Genomic DNA, 17,602 nt, shown 5'->3' on the forward strand with positions numbered 1-17,602 from the left:
CTAAAACAGAGGTGCTATAGATCTGCTGAATGGCAAGGGTATAATAGTGGCAATTCCCTTCACTCCTCACGCAGCTAATTGGCAGACTCATCATTGTGGCTCAAAACAATATTTGATTTAGTGGCAGATGGGGTTGGCCTGTAGTGGTCACACTCATTCAATCCACTAAAGGCATGAAAGTAATAATCAAGTAGAGCGCACATATAGAGAAAGTGGAGTAATAACCATTACATGTGTTTGTCTGGCATTCTGCAATGTTTAATAAATATTCTCTTGTTGAAAGCATGTATTCCCCATGCACACATATTGGCTGAACAATATTCTTTGCCTTTCTAACAATTTTTATTATTCAGCATCTGTGACTATGGTTTGTGAATAGATCTATGTTATTTAGATGGCAGTAATCTGTACATTGTGACATTAGTGTGGCGTCTTTTTTGAAATATTGCTTGCCTAATATATTCGCTTCTGGTGCTTTGTAGAACAGTGCTATATATATATATATATATATATATATATATATAGCTCCAAATAAATTTGCACGGGCAATATACTGTATCTGTACCTAGAAACATAAAGTTGTAACTTTTTGATACAGCTAGTTTTTTTTTATTAACAACACCTGTACCCCTGCTCATTTATTCAATTCAGCAGCATAAGACATAACATTAGCTCCAGAGTTTTACTTTATATTCACATCAAAAATGTATTTGAAGAAAAATGTGCTATTAGTATTTTAAGTTCTGAATGCCACTGCTGTAGGCTACTGTATCTATAATAACTACCTTTTATGATCATAAGTATCTCAGAATGGACAACACATTCAATTAAAAATGGTAGCACATATTATTCTGTTAGTAAGTAACATAAATGGGTCTTTTTTTTACCTTGATACAATTTGATACATGATACTGTATGGTGCTTATGATACAACACAATCATGATACAATACAAATAAAATTTAAATAACAATAATGTAATGTATGACTGCAGAATATAAAGAACAACCATATATAGTATGTAGCAAAGTGCAAATTCCTTTTAACAACATGTGATCTTACAAGAATAATAATAAAAAATAATTTATTTAAATTAGATGTTCATGTAATGAATGATCATTGCATGTCTCTGTAGGTCTAGAAGTCTTTTTGAATCCTGCATTCTCCACTACAGATTAACTTCCCAATCTCCTTGGTGGTTTTACCTGGATTAAATTACCTGGTGAGGAAGCGCTGCCTAATTGCAGTATACTCACTGCAAAATATAAACTATTATTATATTATTATTTTTATTACTATCATAATTTTTTTTATATTAAAGTTGCTGGTGTAAAGAATTCACATTTAATTCATTTTAATCCATTGTGATGTTTTTGTATTGCAATACATCATATTAAATTTTTTTTTGCCATCCTTGGTAAAAGGCATTCAACAAAAATGTTTCTTTATCTTTTACATCTGTTAAATGAAAGCTGGCTATGTTTAATTATTACGTTATGGTTGAAGTGTGTTTAAATAGTATTGCTTTACAACTCTTTCTATTTTTTTTTTTAATTAATAAAAAACGTCAATTACTGTATGTGATTGAGGCTTGGTCTGAACAGGTTCTGTAGTCCAAAGAGAAGGTCACCCCCAGTTGCAACAGGATTATATCATATCCCTGAATATACTATAATAGATATATGATGTGTTCCCAAATTGCTTGTAGTGTGTGAATGGGTGTGTGAGTGTGTGTATGTGTGTGTGTGTGCCCTGTGATGGGTTGGCACCCTATCCAGGGTGTACCCTGCCTCGTGCCCTAAGCCTACTGGGATAGGCTCCGGGTCCCTGCAACCCTGAATACAAAATAAAGCGGTATAGAAGATGAGTGAGAGTGAGTTATATTAATAAGGTCATAATATAACAACATCAAATAATATTTTTCTGTCTTGTGTAAGAGAAAAAAAGAGTGAGAGAGAGAAAGAGAGATAGACAGGTGAGTAATGGTAGTAAACGTAGTAGTGGATTTATCAGTCACCTAAACAGTTAATTAATTCTTAATTAATATTGTTAGATATGTCAATGTGTCCACTCATGTCTAATCAATCACCATTCTCCTTCATAGAGTTTTGCGATAAAAAAATCAAATACATATTGATTACCGCATTGATCGTCGTTTTCTGTGCAAATACAATATCTACTCATTTATCTTTTTCCCTTTTTTCTAACTACAGTTGCCCAGCTTAGACTAGCTATTTCACACACAAGGTCAACTATAATCAACCTCAGAGAGGGGTGGACCCACTCATCCCCCACCCACACAAAGTAGATACGACTTCTACCATTCAATTACTGTTTATTAAGAAGAGGATAGTCATTAATCAGACTGAGATGTACAGATTTCCTCAATGGACCATTGAACCACTTAGGACACCATAGCCCATCTATCCATGCTTCAAGTTTCAAAGACACTTAAGCTATATGCTCTCCCTTGATAAGCTGCAAGGGCTTTTCACTCAGCTCAAGTCTCTCCAACATTCCTAATCTAAACACGGCAGAAATGTTCGCTCCTGATATGATGGTAAAGAACAGACACACTTACATATAAGATAAAACATAATAGAGCATTAACAGCCTATGACTCGTATACTGTAAGAAAGGAATTACAAAGGCTAAGCATTAAAAAGGCAAAAGTTTATTTAGCAAACACAATGTAGTGATTTGTATCATAGTTAAAAATTTTAATCTTTTATAAATTTGAACTTGACAAGTTCACTGAATGAGGAACATGCTGATTTTTATTCTGATTTATGTTTGTACATCAGTAAAAATGAAGAGAGGTATTTTAAGCTGTATGAAATATGGTAACTGATGTCTAAGATTGTTAAGAGTAGAATCAAGCCCCCTAAATAAATAAATAAATAAATCTAGCTCTAAGGCCTACAGTACACTTCCATTGCATGTCTCCAAAGCCTTATCTAATGGGTAAATTGTAAGAGAGCTTCCATTCATTACAGATACCATCTAGTACATTTTGAATCACTACTGTGCATGTTAAATTCACCTAGATACATCAGTCTGCGCATTAATAGTACTTTTTTTCTTGTGCCTGAAATGTGTGGCTATATTAACATATCTCCTGTTTGGCCTGACTATCCATTTCATCTAATGACACACCATTGAGAAATTGTGGATTGCTTCATTAAAGTGAATTTCCTAGCTCGGATCTCATTACTAATAGACCTGTTCCCCTGTATGACGGTGCAAACCACTGCTAAGCTTTGTGCCTTGCATCTTGTATTAGCAATTTATTCCTAATAGGTTACAACTGTGTGTAGAAAAGAAGGTTATTAGCTCTGCCCATGGCTATCGTCCATGCTGAATTCCACAGGGTAGTAAAAGTGAGGCAGGTCTGCTCTCTCGGATGGACGTTGCCACTCATATAAGATTCGTATAAGGCTCCCAGCATGCTGCAATATCTTGCCTCATTTTTGCATTTCAGAACTGCCATTAGCCATATTTGTCTCCTCCTGTCTGGTATTTTAGTTGGATTAGATGGACTTTGGGGCTGTCACGCACCTGGAAGGGTTGAAGCATGCAATTTGTAGACTTAGTTCCTGACTGTAATTGTGTATTTAACATGGCATTACTTTGTATCCTGGATATTTTACTATTATTATGTAATGAATATTTAAAAAAAAATGTACAGTCTGGTTTGTTAGCTTAGTCATTTTAGGGAGATATATCATAAGTCATGTACTAAGATTACATTCATCATTCATCTCATATATCATAATACTGTTTCATGTAAAACTCTCAGAAAGAAATAAGGATCGTGAGAACACAGTATGCTAGCTTTCTCTTACAATAAAAAGGATCACTGGACAGGTGTATGCATAGCACCATGAAAAAGTACAGTGGTACCTTGGCATATAAATTTACTCCTTCCGGAAGCGAGTTCTTAAGGCTAAAACTCATTTTGCCATAGGAAATAATGTAAATGCAAATAATCAGTTTCAGCCAACCAATTTAATTTATGATTTCTCTTGAGATTGGCTGCTTTAAAAACCCTTTTCTTTTTGCTACCATCCTTTATTCCTTCTTTACTAACGAATGGCTCCCGGGCGTATGCGCAACCGGACGTATACACAGCTGGTGTTTGGTTCGGCCCAGTTCATTAGCTAAAGTATGCATTTCTTGCAAAATTTGTGAGGCTGTATTTGCCCCTTCCAGATTTTTTTTTCATATTTATCACACTTAAATGATTTAGATCAAACTGATTTAATTATTACACAACGACAACCCGAGTAAATACAAAGTGCAGTTTTTAAATATTTTTTTTTATTTATTAAGGGGACAAATCTGTCCAAATCTGCCTGGTCCTATGTGAAAAAGTTATTCCCCCAACAACCGCAATAAAATGAAGTCAGCAGGTGACCTGAATGTACTGAATGACCAGGTTACCACATCAATTGATGTTCCTGTACTCAAATTGTGAAAGAATGGTTCTGGGAGCATAAGGATTCATTTTCACACACAACCTGGCCACATCACTGTGCGCTCTACACTTGATTACACTGTTTGTAGTCAAAGCTAAAGGTGATTGAATAAATTTTTAGAGTGCCATTTTCTTTTTTTCATTTTGCCAGGCATTGTAGCCAACTTGGTTACCAATCATCTTTTGTATTATGACTGCTAGACAGTGGAGCTTGCACAACATATGAAATCCAAAGTGTCATGTGGTAATACTTTTACAGACGTGCATATCAGATTACTACTGTGTATATCAGGTGTTATGGTGTTTCTGCAGTAGTGTGATTTTAATGATTTTCTCATTAAGTGAGCATATGATGAATTGCCCTTCTTAACATTGGTGAAAGAGGACGCTACATGATTTATAGCTGTTATGCTGTTATGTTTATGACTTATCTGAGTAGTCGCTAAAATATTCATTTGTAAGATATGTGCTATGAAAATAAGACTTTTTATATGCAGTCCACCGATGAAACCGAGGCATTAAGATGTTTGATTAGTACAATTTAACCCCTAATTATATTTAAAGCTTTGGTTGTTTTTGATTAATTTATAATGCACGCAGTTGGGAAACTTTTCATTTCTAAACTGCATAAAATCTCTAAAATGCATCAACAAAAACATGAGAAAAAAAATTGACTTGGAGGAACTAATTAAAGGACTTTGGGGGCGCTCCCCAAAGCCTCTGACATAAAGAAAATGTTCTAGAAACATTGCATAAAGTACTGTATGTGCCCTAACTTATTGACTAGACTAAACTGTCTGAAGGGGCACCAGAGAGTTAGGGCCACTTTAAAAACCTAATATACTAACAAAGCCACCAACTTCGATTAAACCAACCCATTTTAATTGCTATTGCATTTTTAAGTGCCCCCATCACTCAGGGGCCTTTAGAATCATCCACACCTTTCATTATATGCCTTGTGAAGATATCACTGCCCAGTTACATATCAGCTTTGAATGCCAGTTTGTTCTGTTCATAGCCAGTTTTGAATCACGTCTGAAGATGAAAGCCAAAACCTTTGTGTGAATGTGTGAGTGTGTGTCCACAGTAGCAATGAAGCCACATTTTCTCTATACTCCATCAACAACTTTCCAGCATAGGATGAACATAATGTATAATTTATCACACAAAATGCATAGACTACCCTGTCCCCATCCCCATCTCCCCCCACTTTGTTTCTCCTCCTCATAGACTTTATGATCAACCTTTTACAATGTTTCCCTTTTGTTGCATATCACACACTTTAAAATTCATCAAAATGCATTTTACATTACTGCACAGAAATTACATCAGAGGCATAATGTGTCACTGTACACATAGAGGACACAGAAAGCCTCCCACCCACTGTTTTGAGGAAATGAAACAGTGTTATAAACCAAATAAAACTGTCCTTATATTGAATCCTGCTGTGGATAGAATTTCCTCCATAAGGAATATACTGCATATGAATTTTTATGAATATTGTATGGGCTCTTACACTCAGCTCACACTAAGTTGCCTAATTGCAGGAATTAATTATTAAGAAGCAAAGGGTTTAGATGGGTCTTGCTGTGGCACTTATTAATTATTAATCATACATTATTTTATGTGTTTCTTTTTTAATCCAATGAACTTTTTAGAGGTGAGGAAGTCTTGACATTCTGTTAAATCAGCAAGCTGCATGTGAAGGATGGTAACTGCTCTACAGAGAGCCTTGTTATCCCTGGAGTAGATACTGTTGATTAAAGTCAATAGAATCATCTAACAGCATCATGCTGAAGTGGATAAACAAATTAAACTCAGTAGTTACCATGTAAAAATAAGTCTTGGCTGCATGTCATGGTTTAAAAGCTTTGTTTTAGCTCTCTGCATTAATATTCAATGGAATAGAATGCTTGTATATCTATACACTTTGTGTCTGTAATTACTGATTGTTTGTGATATAATAATTAGTTCTGGTTTGTTATTATATCATACATAGCTGTGCTGGAAGCTTTCAATGCTTGATACTGTAAGATCAGAACGGATGTCTTGTACTGATTAGACTACATGACAAAGGCCTAAAAATAATATTTAAAAGCAATGGAAATTCTCATATAATGGCCTTGTCAGAGTTTATTACTGAAAAAAAAAAAAAAAAAACATGCATTGAGAAGACATGGAAATAAAACAGTTTATTTTTAAAAGGGTTTATTAATCTACTGGTTTTGCTCTTTTTCTGTATTCACTTGTCTTACTTTTTTTTTGTTACAAATTTTATTCAGGTTGGATGCACTGACCTTGTCTCAGGATCTTAAAATATCAACCAATATGGAAAAAAAGATGAACTCTAAGTTTAAAAATTACATAAAGGAAGAATTATTGTTTGATGTGTCTGCTGCACCTAAATGTGCCAACCAGTCTGCGTTCCTAACCGGAAGAGGGACAAACACGCACACATAATGTGTCTGAATTTCTTTATTTATTATCAGAAAAGAGAGTATATTCAAGCTTTTGGTCTGGTGCTCTGTGTCACGTACGTCTGGCACATCAAAAGATTGAAAGTCATTAATATGCACAATAGAGAGACCTGGAGACAGATAGATGATAGGAAGCACATTAGCATTTTACGGTTAGACGAAAGGGTTCCAGTGAACCCTGGCTATTTGTATGTATACTCGTCTAGACATGGGCTGTGGAAAGTAGTACCTTGTAAGAAATAAGGAATCGCAATGAGGAGGTTTGTTCCTTCACCTTCGAGGCATGAAAGAGTTCACACAATATCAGAAAACCAACAATCCCTAAAGCAGCTCTTACATTTGGCTCTATGATCCAGCATATAGAGCTCCTGCATGTGATCCACAGTCAAAATATTCACCATTTTGTCAGGCAATCATTCCCACCACTGATAATACCACCAAGCCAAATAATGATGAATCGCTAGCTAAATTCACCCCCATGGATTTTACTGACCACATTATGAGAGACAACTTCAGTCAGTGGATATTACCAAATTTTTTATTCACTTCCTAATGTTCTTTACATGTAGGATATTGTGTCCAGATTTACAAATTGTTGATATTAACAGTTATCAAGTAATATTTAGAAAAAACAATACATTGTTTAAGCAGAATAACTACCAAGTTTACATTCTGATATAAAAAACTGTCAACTTAGTGGTTAGCACTGTTGCCGTGCAACTTCAGGGTCCAGGTTTAATTCCTGCCTTGAGGTCTGTGTGCATGGAGTTTGCATGTTCGCCCCTTGTATCCCTTTCTTAACCTTTGCCGTCTGACAAATGACAGAGGTTGTGTGCACTCATATAAATTTATATGACTGCATGTGCACTCATATAAATACTGGTGTTTTTAGCTATTTACAGCATATGATAAAACTGGTGTGATTAGAAACTTGGATCAGAAAAACCTAATTTATACTTTGGGGAAATAGTGATTTAACATTAAAAGTATAGCAAATGCTAACTAAGAAGCCAGAGAGGCTTAATAATACTAAAGAAAACAACATGGCTGGCCCAATTTAACTCCTGCATATAATCTAAATAGGCAAACACCAAACAAGTACATAATGTATATTGTATATATTTATTGTGTAAAATGTTATCAAACACTTCTTTCACGATCATACTACCTGAGACAAAATGCTCAATATACTGTACCAGTGACAGTGATCATCAACAAGGTTGCTAACCACAAACGTTTATTCTTTTTACACGCACAACACCTGCCCTGCGTTATAAAACCGCATACAGATTGCCAACCAAAATGGCGTTAGGTTTAGTTTTACATTTAGTTTATTGTCACACACAAGAGCTCTCTTGGGATGAAAAATTGCAAGCATGAATATTAGGGGCAAACTATTTTAAATCATAAAACTAGTTTCTGTTTATGTCTTATTAATCTTTTATCAATTGGTTATAATTAGCAAGTAGAGCTTAGCACAGCAGAAGGAGCCAGTGGCCCTTATTTTAATTTCCATTTTCCTTTCTCTGATCCATATTATCAGGATACCTTTATAGCCAGTTGTTTCGTATTTTCTCAATAAGATGAATGTGTTTCCAAGGGAGACAGCCTTGAAAATCCCCCATGTACAGGGCTCACACACATTAACATCTTTCTCAGGTGTCACAGCTGATGAGGCTGCACAATGTCATTAGCATCAATGCTTTACCAATAAATGTGTAAAGATCACAGTACAAGCTTAATGTTATTAGGCAGCTATATTTCTGTAAGTAAAGGTATGCTATTAAAAACACTTTTGGAAAAAAAGCAAATAGAGTCTTGGGCTACTAATTAAATCCAGTAGCTGGTCTGGTAACTACCTGCTAGTTAGCTTGCTCGCTAACTAGCTGCCCTGGTAATATACACTCAACTAAAGGATTATTAGGAGCACCTGTTCAATTTCTCATTAATGCAATTATCTAATCAACCAAGCACATAGCAGTTGCTTCAATGCATTTAGGGGTGTGGTCCTGGTCAAGACAATCTCCTGAACTCCAACCTAAATGTCAGAATGGGAAAGAAAGGTGATTTAAGCTATTTTGAGCGTGGCATGGTTGTTGGTGACAGACGGGCCAGTCTGAGTATTTCACAATCTGTTTAGTTACTGGGATTTTCACGCACAACCATTTCTAGGGTTTACAAAGAATGGTGTGAAAAGGGAAAAACATCCAGTATGCGGCAGTCCTGTGGGCGAAAATGCCTTGTTGATGCTAGAGGTCAGAGGAGAATGGGCCGACTGATTCAAGCTAATAGAAGAGCAACTTTGACTGAAATAACCACTCGTTACAACCGTGGTATGCAGCAAAGCATTTGTAAATCCACAACACGCACAACCTTGAGGCGGATGGGCTACAACAGCAGAAGACCCCACCGGGTACCACTCATCTCCACTACAAATAGGAAAAAGAGACTACAATTTGCACAAGCTCAACAAAATTGGACAGTTGAAGACTAAAAAAAATATTGGCTGGTCTGATGAGTCTAAATTTTTGTTGAGACATTCAAAAGGTAAAGTCAGAATTTGGCGTAAACAGAATGAGAACATGGTAGCCACGGGCTACCTGAGCATTGTTTTTGACCATGTCCATCCCTTTATGACCACCATGTACCCATCCTCTGATGGTTATTCCAGCAGAATAATGCACTATGTCACAAAGCTCAAATCCATTCAAATTGGTTTCTTGAACATGACCATGAGTTCACTGTACTAAAATGGCCCCCACAGTCACCAGATCTCAACCCAATAGAGCATCTTTGGGATGTGGTGGAACAGGAGCTTCGTGCCCTGGATGTGCATCCCACAAATATCCATCAACTGCAAGATGCTATCCTATCCATGTGGGCCAACATTTCTAAAGAATGCTTTCAGCACCTTGTTGAATCAATGCCATGTAGAATTAAGGCAGTTCTGAAGGCGAAAGGGGGTCAAACACCGTAATAGTATTGTGTTCCTAATAATCCTTTAGGTGAGTGTAGGCCCCTTATATATTCACCCCTTCTGAGTATTCCAAATTCTATATTTTGGAATTGAAATGTACCGATCATTACTATTTAATTAAACATTTCATTAGAAAACTTTACTCTTTTTTGTGAATCAAAGCTAAATTAAACAAACAAGCAGACATCTATTGGTTAAACATAATTGTTTTACAGCTTGAAGTGTTTCATGATATGCCAACTTCCTGTAAAGCATGACTTGATGTACACTTAGACTGAATGTAAATTTTGGACCAATTTTTTTTTACCACAGTGCAGAAAAGAATTAAATAAGAAAAAAAAATGATAAGGTGATGTATAATAGTGTCAGCTAAAAAGGATGTTTTGGAGATTAAAATAGAAATCTCTTGAATAGGAAAAAAATCCTTTTAGCATACCCTAATTTTGTTCTACCCTATGTGAGCTGACAAACTTGACGTGATTATCCTGTAGGAATTTGCCAAACCAGTACCCAAAGGAAACCTACCAAACTCATGCATTCAGACCTGAGGTAAGATCTGAACCCTGAACCCTGGAGATGTGAGGCAAAGGGATACAACTTAGCCACTGTGGTGCTTAAGCTCAGCAATAATTTGTACTTTTTTTTTTTTTTTTTTATAGATTTTTGTGCTCTTTTTTCATTCCAACCTTAAACACTTCATATAAGTTGGATTATGTAAGATTTAAGGAAATACACTAGAATACTAACCTTTCCATAAAAATCTATATATTATTTAGAAGACAAGAATATAAAGCCAAAAAAAGTCAAAATGTAGATATTGCATAATGTAATATAATAAACAGTGACACTATGGATTAGTGGTTAGCACTGTTGCCTTGAATTTTTATTGGTATTGAATTTGATTCTCACCTTGGGGTCTGTGTGCATGAGGTTTGCATGTTTCTTTCCACAGTCCAAAGACATCCAGGTTAGTCTAATTGGCATTCCCAACTTGCCTGTAAGTGTGTGAATGCGCATGTGAATGTTGACCGGAGGTTCAACATGCTCATAAAATGGGTATAAACACAATGGTAATCACTACTGGCCTCCATGGCCCCTAGTTGGACTACAGATTCCTACAGTAGATGGATGGAATACAGTAAACATAGATGAATAAAAACAGCTAATTAGATCAGCATTCAAAATACATGTTTATATCCCTGCTGAAGAATTGTAACAGTAAATATTAGCTAAAAATTATAATTTTTAAAAACATGTTATTTATTGTCAATGTTTTAATTTTTTTTTATTGGTAGCTTTAAAGAATGTTGAGCATCATTTTCCTTGTATTATGTCCCTATGACGAGACCAGTGCATCACAAATGCACTGAGATTGTTTGCTGATATGATGTATTTATTTAAAAAAGCCTAATGTGTTTGTGGTTGTGATGATGCTTTTCTATATACAGATTCAGTTCTCTTCAGTTTTCCCCAAAGTAATATCTACTTAGAATATAAAGAAGACCCAATGTCTTTAAGCCAGATTTATGTTGTTTCATTGCAATACTATAAAATTTTATGAAGACCATCATTTACCTGTCACACATGTAACTCTCTTTAGGGGATTTTAGCTGTGATCTTATTCTAATAAATCTCATACAACCTGAGTAATGTCTTTGCACCAGGGTAGGTGCCAACTGTATCTGCGTTGCTTAATTCATATGTAAATATATTGAAGGCATGACATTCTCGGAAATGCCTGCCACAGACTCACTGCTACGATTAACTTTGTCTCAATCAGGAGGAATATTGTCCTTTATCTGTTCCTGTCACGTTCCTGCCAGATGTATGACTCCAAAGGTGACTGTAATTGATTAAAGGGAACATAATTTTAGTGCTCTGGCTTATGTGCTGGTCAAAGGATGATTTGAGCTTCATTCCTGCTTGCTTAATGAGAAGGTATTATATTTTGTGTGGGTCACTGTGGGAATATGTTCACTAAAGTCACCTCAATGTCATAAAAGTAACAAAGAACATCTAAATGCCAAATATATAAGATGCAATATATTATTATTATTATTATTATTATTATTATTATTATATAAAGCTTATGGTTACAAAGAAATTATTTTGTTTAATTTTGCACAATGATATTTAGAGTCATTTAAATATTTTAGGGTAATTTTGGGTACTGCTCGACACTACTGTCTGTGACCTTTTTCAGTTCCCAAAGGGGTCATTTTCTGTAAAATTGTTTAAAGAAAAGAAAAAAGGAAAACATTTGTACAAGTTGAAATATGTGATACATTGAGATATTCAACATATACAGTCGGTACGGAAAGTATTCAGACCCCCTTAAGTTTTTTACACTTTGTTATATTGCAGCCATTTGCTAAAATCGTTTAAGTTCATTTTTTCCTCATTAATGTAAACACAGCACCCCATATTGACAGAAAAACACAGAATTGTTGACATTTTTGCAGATTTATTAAAAAAGAAAAACAGAAATATCACATGGGCCTAAGTATTCAGACCCTTTGCTCAGTATTAAGTAAAAGCACTCTTTTGATCTAATACAGCCATGAGTCTTTTTGGGAAAGATACAACAAGTTTTTCACACCTGGATTTGGGGATCCTCTGCCATTCCTCCTTGCAGATCCTCCCCGGATTGGAAGATTAACGTTGGTGGACAACCATTTTTTGGTCTCTTCAGAGATGCTCCATTGGGATTAAGTCAGGACTCTGGCTGGGCTATTCAAGAACAGTCACAGAGTTGTTGTGAAGCTACTCTTTTGTTATTTTAGCTGTGTGCTTAGAGTCATTGTCTTGTTGGAAGGTAAACCTTTGGGGCCTAGTCTGAGGTCCTGAGCACTCTGGAGAAGGTTTTCTTCCAGGATATTTTTCCTTGATTGCAACCAGTCATCCTGTCCCTGCAGCTGAAAAACACCCCCACAGCATGATGCTGCCGCCACCATGCTTCACTGTTGGGACTGTATTGGACAGGTGATGAGCAGTGCCTGGTTTTCTCATCAAATACCACTTAGAATTAAGGCCAAAAAGTTCTATCTTGGTCTCATCAGACCAGAGAATCTTATTTCTCACCATCTTGGACTTTTTCAGGTGTTTATTAAATCTGTCTTGCACTGAGGAGAGGCTTCCATCGGGCCACTCTGCCATAAAGTCTCAACTGATAGAGGGCACAGTGATGTTGACTTTCTACAACTTTCTCCCATCTCCCGACTGCATCTCTGGAGCTCAGCCACAGTAATTTTTGGATTCTTCTTTACCTCTGTCATCAAGGCGCTTCTCCTCAGATAGCTTAGTTTGGCCGGGCGGTCAGCTTTAGGAAGGGTTTTGGTCAAAAGTCTTCCATTTAAGAATTATGAAAGCCACTATGCTCTTAGGAACCTTGGCCAGATCTGTGTCACAATTTTGTCTCTGAGCTCTTCAGGCTGTTCCTTTGACCTCATGATTCTCATTTGCTCTGACATGCAGTGTGAGCTGTAAGGTCTTATATAGACAGGTGTGTGGCTTTCCTAATCAAGTCCAATCATTATAATCAAACACAGCTGGACTCAAATGAAGGTGTAGAACCATCTCAAGGATGATCAGAAGAAATGGACAGCACCTGACTTAAATACTGTATATGAGTGTCACAGCAGAGGGTCTGAATACTTAGGCCCATGTGATATTTAAGTTTTTTTTTTTTTATAAATCTGCAAAAATGTCAACAATTCTGTGTTTTTCTGTCAATATGGGGTGCTGTGTGTACATTAATGAGGGAAAAAATAACTTAAATGATTTTAGCAAATGGCTGCAATATAACAAAGTGTGAAAAATTTAAGGGGCTCTGAATACTTTCCGTACCCACTGTACAGTATTGGTATTATTAACTGTCTAGAGCCAGGAGAGCTCAATGGAAACATCCATGATTTAAGTGCGAAATGAAAGTCTACATTTTAAACAAACCAGAAAAGATCTAAACAACAGATTCTCTATAAAACAAACACAGACAACAGAACAGCATAAAACATCTTTGTTCATCTATGAACGAAATCGCACAAAGTGCTAGGGAATCTATTTTATACACATATGACTAAGATATAATACTGTCTTCAAGCCCTTCTCAGAAGTTTACACATATGGTTTTGGAAGTTTTGATTTTGATGTGGTGTTCAAAAAAACCAATTTTTGTAATATCAATCACTGTGACTGTGATTAAACGTGCATAAAAGCCATTTACAGTATATCTGCAGAAATCAGTCATATTGATGTCAACCTTAAATCTTTGTTAATGGCATGACTCCAACTTAGAGTTCCAAAATAGTAATTTTGACACTGTAGTGGCATTCACCTTGTAAATTTTATATTTCCAACAGATAATGTGAGAAACAGAATATAAGTCCATCATTAACCAAAATAAAAAGTGATGGTGATTTGGGTATTAATTTAAAAACAGAATAGTATCTCATAAGAGTATTATAATTGCAACTAAAGTGCTTTCATAAATGTTTTTAGCATTTTAAGCTTGATGAACATAGATTTTAACATTGACCTTTCTTGCATTTATTGCTGTTTTATTGTTATGCAGAGAATATTGGCACAGTTTACATGGCACTTATCATCTCCCTGTCTAAACGACCTAAGGGGCTAGTCCTGGGAGTAGATAACAGATTAGGTCCGGCCATGTGCTTCTTGCCCACAGAGAGAAATCATGCTCATTTGCTGTAGGCTCAGAGCAGAGGTGGCACTCATTACACCTGAGCTCCTCGTGTTTAATTGGCCTCATTAAGTGATTAACTTAGCAAATTTACCTTCCCCCTTAAGGGTGATACACTGAGCACTACATCACATTGTACCCCCTAAAGGTACTTCATTAAACAGAGCCCATGTCAGTATAGAGCCATTCATAGACACTGGGGCCAGATTGCAGGCTTCGGTCAGTGTTGTTTTCAAGAAATGAAATGAAAACTCAGCCTTGCTATCCACTGTGATGGCTTTAAAAAACCTGGATGATTGCACTCCATCAACTAGACTTAAAAAGAAAACCTCTTGCCAAATTGTGCTCTTAGTGTATGAGGGCTGTATATGGCACAGTATTATGGGAAATTGTTTAGGGGGACAGGCTGTAGTAAAGGGTATTTGTCATATATTCTTTTGCCCTTTAGAGAACAAGCGCAACATAGACTAGATGAAACACTAAAAGGTCGTTATTATTTTCCAGCATTTTGCTTCAAGGTTGTCATCACTGACAGTCTAAATTCCTTCTCTTTTCCTTCCTGGCAGCCAAATGAAACAGCAGATAAAGTGGCAATTGAAGGAGTTCACTCGTTAGATGTATCCTTCTTCCTTTAATGACCGCCAGCACAGGCACATAGTAATGCCTGCAGAAATCGAGCATGGGGGCGGAAAAATTGGATCCATCATTTTTCATGCAAGAAGTGACATTGCTGTCAGCCAGATTCACTCCGATAGCCTCTCTCAGGAATCATTGATATCTGCATTAGAGACCTTTTGTTAAAGGTCTCATCTAAATGCATTGAAAATGCCGCTCTCTCCTGTGTGCTTCCTGCTGAAAAGCCAAAGTAGGTGCCTGCCTTTTCTTGCACCAAGATGTGCCGACTTGGCTCTTAAGGTTAGCTTGTGGCCAGGCAATGGGGTGTCACTGAACTCTAAGAAAACAGCAGCAGAAGAAGCAAGCAGCAAGGCATCAATAACAGTGTTCAGATAGTGTAGTTTTATTAGTCGCTTTGACAAGTCCTTTATCAAATCCATGGAAGCAGACCATCTATCCATGTTTGCCTTGAATTTTTATAATATTTTGTGAGCAAAAAAATATTGCACATGGTGAACGAAAATATAAGCATTTCTTTTTTTATTGCATAGTGAACCATGCAACTGCCAAGGAAATCTGATAAGCCCCTCATCTGAGTTCTGCAAGGTGACAGATCAAGAAAGGCCGAGGATTCTTGCAGTGCTATATCTGTATAGGTAAACAGAAACTATGTCCTGAATAAGTTTTATATGTTGAGAAAAGTTGAGTGTTGTGATGCTTAAAATCGAGTCAAAGCCCCTAACACAGTGGCTTCTGAATTTAGAACTTGCTTGCTAATTAATTGCAACAAACAATTAACTTTACTATTACTTCAATATTTAATTAACTCTTTTGTTTTAAGCATTACTGTGCATGTGCTTTACACCAGTAAATACTGTCACTATTCACTATTCAAATGGGTAGCAGAAGATATATTACTCTGTATTATAGTACATAAATATAAATTTGAGAGAATAGATTTTCAAGAAACAATATCTGAACACTATCTATATAGGTAGAATATCCTGTCACACTGTTTTAATACAGAGAGCTGATCAAATTTTACTGAGCATGTCAAATTTTTTAATTTTTTAAAAAATTTTTATTGTAGTCAAATTTGCACACAGGTAGTTACACAGAATACACTGTCCTTTCCATAATTATACACATCTACACACCTAGTCGATCTCAACAGTAATGTGACTCATCATGTCCATCTATCCATCTAGAAACCTCTGTAAATTAATTAGGGACTGTGGAAGCCAGTGGTGATGATTATTGTATTTATTCCCATTTTATGACCATGTTAAGACCTCCGGTCAACACTCACACACACATTCATACACTATGGGCCATTTGGGAATGCCAGTTAGCCTAATCTGCATGTCTTCGGACTGTGGGATGAAATCGGAGCACCTGGAGGTTGCTCTGCAAAATGCAAACTCTATGCACACAGAACTTGAGGCAGGAATCAAACCAGGACTCTGGAGGTGCATAGTGTACTGTATTGTATTTTGTGTTGTTATGCATACCTACTGTATGTATATTGGAATTATGTTTGTTGTTTTTGCTGTACATTGTTATACTTTGTATTGCACTGTACCTTTTTTTTTAAATATAGTTTCTTTGGTTTGAAGTTCATTTAGGCATTAGGCATAGGTTCATTTAAAATTCCCAGAAGCTAACAAAAAATGTTTGCCTTCTATTCCATTTACAGTGTTTTCAGAAATATTTTTAATTTCTATGTGACATTGTCACGTTTTCCTGAAATAGTCGCATTAAGTGGGAAATTGTGTTTTCTTAAATAAGTTGTACACATCTAGCTATAATAAGTCACAAAATTGTGGAATACAATAAGTTAAGAGTCACTCACCAGAAGAAATAGCATCACAAGCCAGGCCTATTTCAGCTCACAGCAGTTCAAAACGAAAGTAATAACACCCCAAAGCAGAAGTATGGGCATGGCTTTACTGTTATTTTCAACCCATCATTATTCCTCATAAATTCTAAACCAGCCCAGGCCACTGGCTCTGACAGTATGACTGATGGGCTTGCTGTCGGGAATGTCAGAAGAAATGTTCCATGGGCCCTTATCTCACCATTTCTCACTGTGTGCAAGACTTAAGGTTTTTGGATAAATACAGCCATTTAGATGAGCATTACTCTCTGATAAGCAAGGGCACATTGATCTACTGTCTGCTTTAAAAGCCCGAGCACATACAAGATTCTTGGACTATAATTTAAAGCTTGTGATGAGTGTTTCTTCTTGTGCGTGAATAAAAATGTAAAAAAATTAATTGAATGGAAGCTATGGAACATCCACTACTACAGAAATGACAAAGTGAAATTAAAAGGGTAAAATCTTTTGCTTGTCATTTT

The sequence above is a fragment of the Clarias gariepinus genome, chromosome 13 (genome assembly GCF_024256425.1).
Source record: "Clarias gariepinus isolate MV-2021 ecotype Netherlands chromosome 13, CGAR_prim_01v2, whole genome shotgun sequence".
In the NCBI taxonomy this organism is placed as follows: Eukaryota; Metazoa; Chordata; class Actinopteri; order Siluriformes; family Clariidae; genus Clarias; species Clarias gariepinus.